Below are 10,187 nucleotides of genomic sequence, written 5' to 3'. Positions count from 1 at the left end.
TTAAGAGAAAATAAGTTATATGCAAAATTTTCAAAGTGTGAGTTTTGGCTAGACTTAGTGGCATTCTTGGGTCATATAGTATCGAGTGGGGGGATGTAGGTGGATCCGAAGAAGATTGAAGCAGTGCAGAGTTGGCCCAGAACGTCCTCAGTTACAGAGAACCAGAGTTTTCTTGGTTTGGCGGGGTATTCTCGTCGATTTGTAGAGGGTTTCTCATCATTGCAGCTCCTATAACCAGGTTGACCCAGAAGGGTGCTCCGTTCAGGTGGATAGAGGAATGTGAGGAGAGCTTTCAGATGCTCAAGACAGCTTTGACTAAAGCCCCAGTATGGTATTGCCTACAGGTTTGGGGTCTTATACTATATATTGTTATGTATCGCGGATTGGTCTCGATGCAGGACGGTAGGGTGATTTCCTACGCGTCCAGACAACTGAAGGTGCATGAAAATAACTATCCTATCCACGACCTTGAGTTAGTAGCTATTATTCATGCCTTGAAGATTTGGCAGCATTATTTGTACGGTGTTCCTCGAGAGATTTACACCGATCACCGGAGTTTGCAGCATCTGTTCAAGTAGACGGATCTTAATTTGCATAAGAGGAGATGGTTGGAGATTCTTAAAGATTATGATATCACTATTTGGTACCAGCCCGGGAAGGCCAATGTGGTGGACGATGCTTTGAGTAGGCGGGCATAGAGTTTGGGGAGTTTAGCATGTCTACCAGGAGCAGAGAGGCCATTGGTGTTGGATGTTCAGGCCTTAGCCATCCAGTTTGTCACCTTTATGATCGTATCTGGGAGCGTCAGTATGATGACCCCCATCTGCTCTTCCTTCTGGAAAGGGTTTGGCGAGGTGATGCTAGAGATATGATTATTGGTGATGACGGTGTGTTGAGGATGCAGGGGCAGATATGTATGCCCAATGTCAATGGTTTGCGTGAGTTGATTCTCCAAGAGGCTCACAAACGTGGTACTCCATTTACCCGGATGCCGCAAATATGTATCAGGAATTGAGACAACACTACTGGTGGAGGAGAATGAAGAAAGACACAGTGAAGTATGTTGCTCGGTGCCTAAATTGCTAGCAAGTGAAGTATCAGCATCATCAGACGGGAGGGTTGCTTCAAAAGTTGGAAATTCCAGAGTGGAACTGGGAGTGAATCACTATGGATTTTGTTGTTGGGCTCCCACTGACTCAACGAAGGTTAGATACAGTTTGGGTGATTGTGGATAGGCTGACCAAGTTGGCTCATTTCATTCCTGTGATGACTACCTATTCTTCTGAGCAGCTAGCTTGAATCTATATCCGTCAGATCGTCAGGCTTTATGGCGTACCAGTATCTATCATCTTTGACCGGGGTATGCAATTTACATCACAATTTTGGAGAGCTGTACAACATGAGTTGGGTACTCGAGTTTAGTTGAGCACAGTATTTCACCCTCAGATGGACGGGTAGTCCGAGTGCACTATTCAGGTATTAGAGGATATGCTCCGTGCGTATGTGATAAAATTTGGGGTGGCTTGGGACCACTTCTGGCCACTTACGGAGTTTGCTTACAACAATAGTTATCAGTCCCGCATTTACATGGCACCGTATGAGGCTCTGTATGGTAGGCGGTGTCGGTCTCCAGAGGGATGGTTTGAGCCGGGCGAGGCTAGATGATTGGGTACATATTTGGTTCAGGATGCCTTGGAGAAGGTTAAGGTGATTCAGGATAGACTTCGCACAGCCCAGTCCAGACATAAGAGTTATGTGGACCGGAAGGTTCGTGATGTTGCATTCATTGTTGGTAAGCGGGTCTTGCTCCGAGTTTCGCCTATGAAAGGTGTTATGAGGTTCGGGAAGAATGGAAAGTTGAGCCCTAGGTATATTGGGCCTTTTGAGATTCTTGAGAGAGTTGGGAAGGTGGCTTACAGACTTGTCCTACCACCTAGTCTCTCTGCAATTCATCCAGTGTTCCATGTCTCCATGCTCCAGAAGTATCACGGTAATCTGTCTTATGTGTTAGACTTCAGTTCAGTTCAGTTGGACAAGGATCTATCTTATGTTGAGGAACCAGTGGCTATTTTGGACAGGCATGTTCGAAAGCTGAGGTAAAAAAACATTGCTTCCGTGAAGGTTCAGTGGAGAGATCATCCGGTCGAGGAGGCGACTTGGGAGACCGAGCAGGATATGCGCAGCCGTTACCTTATTGTTTTCACCACTTCAGGTATGTCTCCATACTTGTTCGAGGACGAACGATTATTTTAAGAGGGGGAGGATGTAACTACCTGAATGGTCGTTTTGAGAGTAATAGCCTCGATCCCCTATTCACTGCTTCTCCCATATCTATTCATGCTATTGTGACTTGTCGGGAGGTTTCGTTTTGGTTTTTGAAGTGTTTTGGGACACTTAGTCCCTAAATAGAGGTTTAAGCCTTATGATTTGGACCGTAGTCAGAAATGTATGAAGACGACTCCGGAATGGAATTTCATTGGTTCCTTTAGATCCGTTAGGTGATTTTGGGTTTAGGGGCGGGTCCGAATTGTGTTTTGGAGGTCTGTCGCTCATTTAGGCTTGAAATGGCTAAAATAAGAATTTAAGTTTGGAAGTTTAACCAGGGAGTTGTCTTTTTTATATCGAGGTCGGAATCTAGTTCTGAAAATTTTTCTAGCTCTGCTATGTCATTTATGACTTGTGTGCAAAATTTGAGGTCAATCGGACTTGATTTGATAGGTTTCGACATCGAATGTAGATGTTGGAAATTATTAAGTTTTATTAAGCTTGAATTGGGGTGTGATTCATGGTTTTAGCGTTATTTGATGTGATTTGAGGCTTCAACTTAGTCCGTATGATATTTTAGGACTTGGTGGTATATTTGGTTGAGGTCCCGAGAGTCTCGGGTGAGTTTCGGATGGTTAACGGATCAAAAGTTGGACTAAAACAGCTGCTGCAAATTTTTCTTCTTATGGAAATGTAAAAATCGAAGCCCAAAAATCGAGCGCAAGGTTGAAAGCAAGGGTCGAGGGCCATGATCGAAGGCTCGGGATCTAGGGCCATGATCAAAGGCTCAGGATTGAGGGCCATGATCGAAGTCTCAGTATCGAGGGCCATGATCGAAGGCTCAGGATCGAGGGACATGATCGAAGGCTTAGGATCGAGGGCCATGATCGAAGTCTCAGGAGTGAGGGCCATGATCGAAGGCTCAGGATCGGGGGCCATGATCAAAGGCTCTGGATCGAGGGCCATGATCGAAGGCTCAGGATCGAGGGCCATGATCGAAGGCTCAGGATCGAGGGCCATGATCGAAGGCTCATGATCAAGGGCCATGATCGAAGGCTCAGGATTGAGGTCCATGATCGAAGGCTCAGGATCAAGGTCCATGATCGAAGGACAAAATCGAAGGTCAGGATCGAGGCAGGACCGAGGGCTGCCTGGGCAGAATTATAAAACAGGGGACTTCGTCCCATTTGGCATATTTGACGAATTGGAGCTTGAAAAGAGGCATTGTTTGATCGATTTTCAAGGAGAAATATTAGGGTAAATGATTCTAACTCGGATTTGGTCAATATACACGAATATATCGTTGTTTTTACCATTTAATTAGTTTTTTGAGATGGAAATTTGGGAAAATTTTAGAAATCTCATAAAAATGAATTTTTGTGATTTCGGTGTCGATTCGGAGTCGGATTTGAGTGAAACTGGTATTGTTGGATTCGTAATTGAATGGGTTGTCGTATTTTGTGAGTTTTGCTAGTTTCCAAGACGTGGGCCCCGCATGCAATTTTTGAGTTAATTTCGGATTTTTATTGAAAAATATAGCATTTTCCATATGAAATGAATTCCTATAATATTTGTTGACTGTATTGAATTATTTTTGCTAGATTCGAGCCATTTAGAGTCAGATATTCGTGAAAAAGGCATTCTTACCGATTGATTGAGCTTGGTTCGAGGTAAGTGACTTGCCTAACCTTGTGTGGGGGAAATTCCCGTAGGATTTGTACTGTTTTTGATATATGAGCGTCGTGAACGTGAGGTGACGAGTACGTACACGGGCTAATTGTGTAAAAACCCGATTTTTCTACTAAGTAATAACTCATTTCCTTCTTATTTGTGTTTTATCAGCATGTGTAGTATCCTGCTAGACTAGAATAGCATGCCTATTTGCCTTAACTGTTTAATTGAACTACGTGCAACATGTTTAGTGAATTTACCCGTCTTTCCTTAACTGGTACTTATGTTGAGCAGTAGAATTTCGTGCCGTAATTATTGAATTATATTGTTTGGCTGCATATTTACTTTGAGACTACGGAACGGTATTCCGGGAGATCCCCCTATACTGCATATTTACTTTAGGACTAAGGATTGGTATTCCTGGAGATCCGTCTGACTGCATATTTACTTTGGGACTACAGAAAGGTATTCCGGGAGATCTTCCTGTAGTACTTATTTACTTTGGAACTACAGAACGATATTCCGGGTGATCCCCCTCGTACTGCCTATTTACTTTAGGACTACGGAATGGTATTCCGAGAGATCCCCCTGTACTTCATATTTACTTTGGGACTACGGAACAGTATTTGGGGAGATCCCCCTTCTACTGCATATTTACTTTAGGACTACAGAACGGTCTTCCGGGAGATCCCCCTGCCATGCATATTTACGTTTGGGACTACGAGACGGTATCTCGCAAGATCCCCTATTGTGTTCTGTGTACTGAGCTATTAACTTTTATGATCTCATTCTTGTTAAATTTTAGTCTTTATTTTATTGCGGTATTACACTCTATCTTGTTTTATTATATATATACTAATAGGGCCCTGCCATGACCTCGTCACAACTCGACCGAGGTTAGGCATACAACTTACTGTGTACCGATTGTGGTGTACTCATGCTACTCTTCTGCATATGTTTTTCATGTGCAGATCCAGGTGCTCCTTATCCGCATGACTATCAGTGAGACGGAACAGCTTTGGAGACTTCAAGGTATATCTGCCGTGTTCGTAGACCTCGGAGTTCCCTTCTACTCTTCCCCATGCCCATTATCTTCTGTATTTGTTTTGTTAGACTCTGATGTATAGAGACACTACATTTTCCTCTTGTAGTTTGTGATTCACGATGTTCCAGGTTTTGGGAATGCTGTGTAGTATATTGAGGAGTTAGTTATGTTTTCATTTCATTTATTCCGCAAAGTGTTAGGCTTACCTAGTCATAGAGACTAGGTGTCGTCATGACGTCATACGGAGGGGAAATTGGGCCGTGACATATCGACACCAGCCTCGACCTAACCGGATAAATAGGGGACTGATGAAGACGATGACAATGGGGTTCCCAGGTCTTTTATAGCTCTCGATGATTCCGACACCACTAAATCGACGGTTGAGGAGTTGGAATAGGTCATATTGATCGAGCATCTACCTGGTTGAAAGGTATACCTAGGCACGGGGTTAAGTCCCGAGCTCAGGAAAAAACTCATTCAATTTATTATAACTAACATAGATTGTTTCTCTTGCTCCTACCTTGATATGACAGGGATCCCACCGGAAATTATCACTCACAAGCTATGTTTGGACCCGAAGTTCCATCCGGTTAAGCAAAAGATGAGACCCCAATCCGAGGTCAAACATATTTTCATCAAGGACGAGGTATCTAAACTCCTTAAAATAGGGTCCATTCGGGAGGTTAAATACCCTGATTGGTTAGCGAACGTATTGGTAGTCCTTCAAAAAAGAGAATAAGTTAAGAATGTGTGTAGACTATACGGATTTGAATAATGCATGTCCCAAGGACTCCTTCCCTTTGCCCAACATCGATCGCATGATCGATGCCACGGCCGGCCATGAGATCCTTAGTTTTCTTGATGCCTACTTCGGGTACAACCAAATACGGATAAACCCGGGTGATTAGGAAAAATCCTCCTTCATCACTAAACATGGCACATACTGCTATAACATGATGTCATTCAGATTAAAAAAATGCCGGTGCCACTTACGAATGCCTAGTAGATCGAAAGTTCGACGAAAAATAGGAAAATCAGTGGAGGTTTACATTGACAATATGCTGGTTAAGTCCATGTGAGCAGAGGACCATTTAAAACATTTGCAGGAAACATTTAGCATATTGAAGAAATACAATATGAAGTTGAACCCGGATAAATGTGCGTTTGGACTTGGATCAGGTAAATTCCTCGGATTCATGGTATCCAATTGAGGAATCGAGATCAACCCCGACAAGATCAAAGCCATCGATGATATCACGGTTGTGGACAATGTGAAGGTTGTGCAAAGATTAACCGGATGCATTGCCGCCTTGGGGAGATTCATATCGAGGTCCTCCGATAAGAGTCACCGATTATTTTCACTACTGAAGAAGAAGAATAACTTCTCCTGGACCCCGGAGTGCCAACGGGCCTTGGAGGAACTCAAGCGTTAGCTATCGAAACCACCGCTGCTTCACACGCCAAAGACAGACGAACAACTATACCTGCACTTGGCAGTATCGAAGATAGCGGTAAGTGGAGTCGTGGTCCGGGAAGAGCAAGGTACGCAATTTCCAATTTATTATGTTAGTAGGACTCTAGGTGAGGTCAAAACTAGGTACCCTTACCTAGAAAAATTGGCTCTCGCTTTGCTAAGCGCCTCTAGGAACCTGAAACCATATTTTCAATGCCATCCTATATGTGTTGTGACTACTTACCCATTGCAAAATATAATGCATAAACCCGAGCTCTCGGGCGATTGGCCAAATGGGCCGTAGAGATCAGTGGGTATGATATTGAATATCGACCCCGGACCGCCATTAAATCTCAAATATTGGCAGACTTCGTAGCCTACTTTAAGCCGTCCCTAATACCTGAGGTCGAAAGAGAGTTGTTGGTGAACTTGGGGTCGTCCTCGGGGATCTGGATCCTCTTTACGGACGGTGCCTCAAACGCAAAAGGGTTCGGATTTGGCATTATATTGAAGCCACCAACATGCAATGTAGTTAGACAATCTCTCAGGACTGTGAAATTGACTAACAATGAGGCCGAATATGAGGCCATGATTGTAGGTCTCGAACTTGCCAAAAGCTTGGGGGAGGAGGTGATCAAAGCTAAGTGTGACTCCTTCCTCGTGGTGAGGTCAGAGAAGTACAAATTCAAAGGTACCTGGATAAGTTGCAGGTAACATTACATTGGTTAAAACAATGGACTTGCAACACATACCTCGGGATCAAAACAGTGAGGCCGATGCCCTTGCTAACTTAGGATCATCGGTCGAGGATGACAAGTTCAACTCGGCATCAGTTGTACAACTTATGAGATCGATAGTGGAAGAAGGACATGCCAAGATTAACTCAACGAGCCTAACTTGGGACTGGAGAAACAAATATATAGAATATCTGAAGATCGAAAAATTGCCCCCGGATCCGAAAGAATTGAGCGCCCTGCGTACGAAGGTAGCCGGTTTACTTTATCCAAAGACGGAACCCTGCTGAGAAGAACATTCGATGGCCCGCTAGCGATATGTCTAAGACCGGGAGACACCGAGTACATTCTGAGGTAAATCCACGAAGGCACCTGTAGAAATCATCCAGGCACCGAATCATTAGTTCGAATAGTAACTAGAGTCGGCTACTACTAGATCGATATGGAAAAAGACGCGAAGGAGTTCGTACGAAAATATGATGAATGTCAAAGACATGTTCCGATGATTCATCAACCCGGGGAGCTGCTGCATTCGGTTCTGTCACCATGGCCGTTCATGAAGTAGGGAATGGACATCGTTGGCCCCCTTCCATGCAAAACAATTCATCGGCAGCAAAGTAAGCAAGTTTCTCGAAGACCACCAGATCAAAAGGATCCTATCAATGCCATATCACTCTAGTGTAAACGAACAAGCAGAATAGACCAACAAAACCATGCTCTAGAACCTCAAAAAGAGGTTAACTGATCCCGATGGAAAAGGGAAGGAAATCTTGCCTGAAGTCTTATGGGCATATTGTACGACCTCGAAGTCCAATACCGAGGCCACCCCATTTTCGCTAGTTTACAGCGCCAAAGCTCTAATATCGGTGTAAGTTGGAGAACCAAGTCTCAGGTTCCGATATGCAACCAAGGAATCAAACGACGAGTCCATGAATACAAGCCCAGATCTATTAGATGAAAGGCGCAAAAGCCTCCCGTGTTCGATTGGCCACACAAAAGCAGTGGATCGAGAGATATTACAATCAAAGATCTAACCTTCAACACTTCAATGTCGGGGACTTGGTATTAAGGAAGGTTACACTAAACACCCGAAACACGAATGAAGGAAAGTTGGGGCCGAACTGAGAAGGTCCGTATAAAATTAACGAGATCACCAGAAATGGGTCCTACAAACTCGGAGCAATGAACGGCGAGCAACTACCGAACAACTAGAATATAACTCACTTGAAATGATATTACTGCTAAGGTACGACCCTATTCATTTCTTTTATTTTTGAACTAACACTTGCAGGTAACAAACAATGAAGGATACAATTTTTAGGCCTGAAAGCACGCGTTGCACTCTTTTACCCTTGAACCGATTTTGTCCCAAATGGGTTTTCCGGCGAGGTTTATAACGAGGAAAAAATAAGTCGAGTTCCTTCGGTCGCTTCGCTCAGGCGGTCTTCCCTTATCTTCCCTAACGTTTAGAGTAGTTATGGTTTGAGATGAGAAAGGATCTAGAATTGAAGGTTGGTTACAAACCAGTATCGAAGAACACGATAACAGTATTCTAGGCCCCTCTACGATGCCCCGAACACTGGGGGCATTACCCCCGGATAACAACTTTAGCAAGGAAAGAAACTTTATTATTGAATAGTCTCGACTCGATCGATAGGAGTTACTGTAAGGGCCAAACGGTCAAATGAACCGTACCCGCATAGACTGCTCGAGCCCTGGCACAAAGCTTGTACACATATATAACTATTACGCACAAGAATAAAAGGAAATCTCTACCTTGCGAATAACTATCTTGTCCCTTAAAAATTCTCTTTTTTCTTTCCTCTTAAGGAATTTCCTACGTTCGATCCCCTAAAGGTATCGATCCCAAAGGACGCCTTTATTCGGGTTCAAACAATCACTCCCAATCGGGGACTGCCATCCAAAAATAAACTCGGACGGCTAGGGTTAAGGGATCCCGGGGGCACAAGACCTTTTAGGCAATGCCCGAACCTTAAAGGTTACGACCATCCCCATTTGGCGACTGATATCTTAGGCAAGCCCGGATAACTCGAGGTGAAAAGCTCACTGGGAAACACCTGAACTAAAAAGGCTACAGCCATATTAAAACAGTCTCGGAGACGTCCATGACCCGTATTAAAAAACAAGGCCTTGAAACATTTCCAAACCGGTTCTAAAGGCTACCCTTAGAAAACTATAATAAGTACTTTGGGGGAAAGTTTTAGTCATACCGAACCCCTACGATGCCTTGAACAAAATAATGTCAAAGGAAAAACATGTTTGAACTACCGAACATGACCTAACTAGTTCATGCTAAGGCATTTAGATATTTGCGAACATAAAGAATAAAGCAAAGATAAAACAAAACTCAGATATTGTCGAAGGGAAAAGGAAGCCTTGTATTATATATACATGAAGTCCTTACAAAATCCAAACAGCGTTGACAAAAAGTACAAAAGTATACAAGTACAAAAATATAAAAAAATATACAAGGCACTTAAACGGCCTGATGTTCACCGAAGCCCGCCTCGTCGGGTTCTTCGGAGTCTCCTCCACCCTCGAATCCGCTCAAACCCTCAGACTCTTCCTCGGGATAAGCCAACTTCTTGGCCTCGACTTCAAGCCCCTTAGCACTCTCAATTTCCTCCTCGAGGGCCTCTCTTCGTGATTGCCACTTCGTCGGCATCGACTTTAACCATCTCGTTAGCATCGGCTTTAACCATCTTGTCGGCATCGTTTTTAACCACCAAGACCACCGACATGGCCATTTCGAGCTCCTTGGCAAGATTTTCTCGATCAAAGACGACCACACTTAGCTGAGACTGGAACTCCTCAACCTTTTTGGCCTGCACCGCGGCCTTTTCCTTTGCCGCTCGAAGCTGGGTCTCCGCCGAAGTCACTTACGCCCAAGCAGTCTCTTTTTCCTAGGCCAGACGATCCATCATGCCTCTCCATTTGTCGGTCTCTGCCTTGACAACATTTAAATCAGCTCAAATTTGGGTGATACAGTCAATTTTAT

Source organism: Nicotiana tomentosiformis, chromosome 4 (genome assembly GCF_000390325.3).
Source record: "Nicotiana tomentosiformis chromosome 4, ASM39032v3, whole genome shotgun sequence".
NCBI lineage: Eukaryota > Viridiplantae > Streptophyta > Magnoliopsida > Solanales > Solanaceae > Nicotiana > Nicotiana tomentosiformis.
This window is presented reverse-complemented; position numbering follows the sequence as displayed.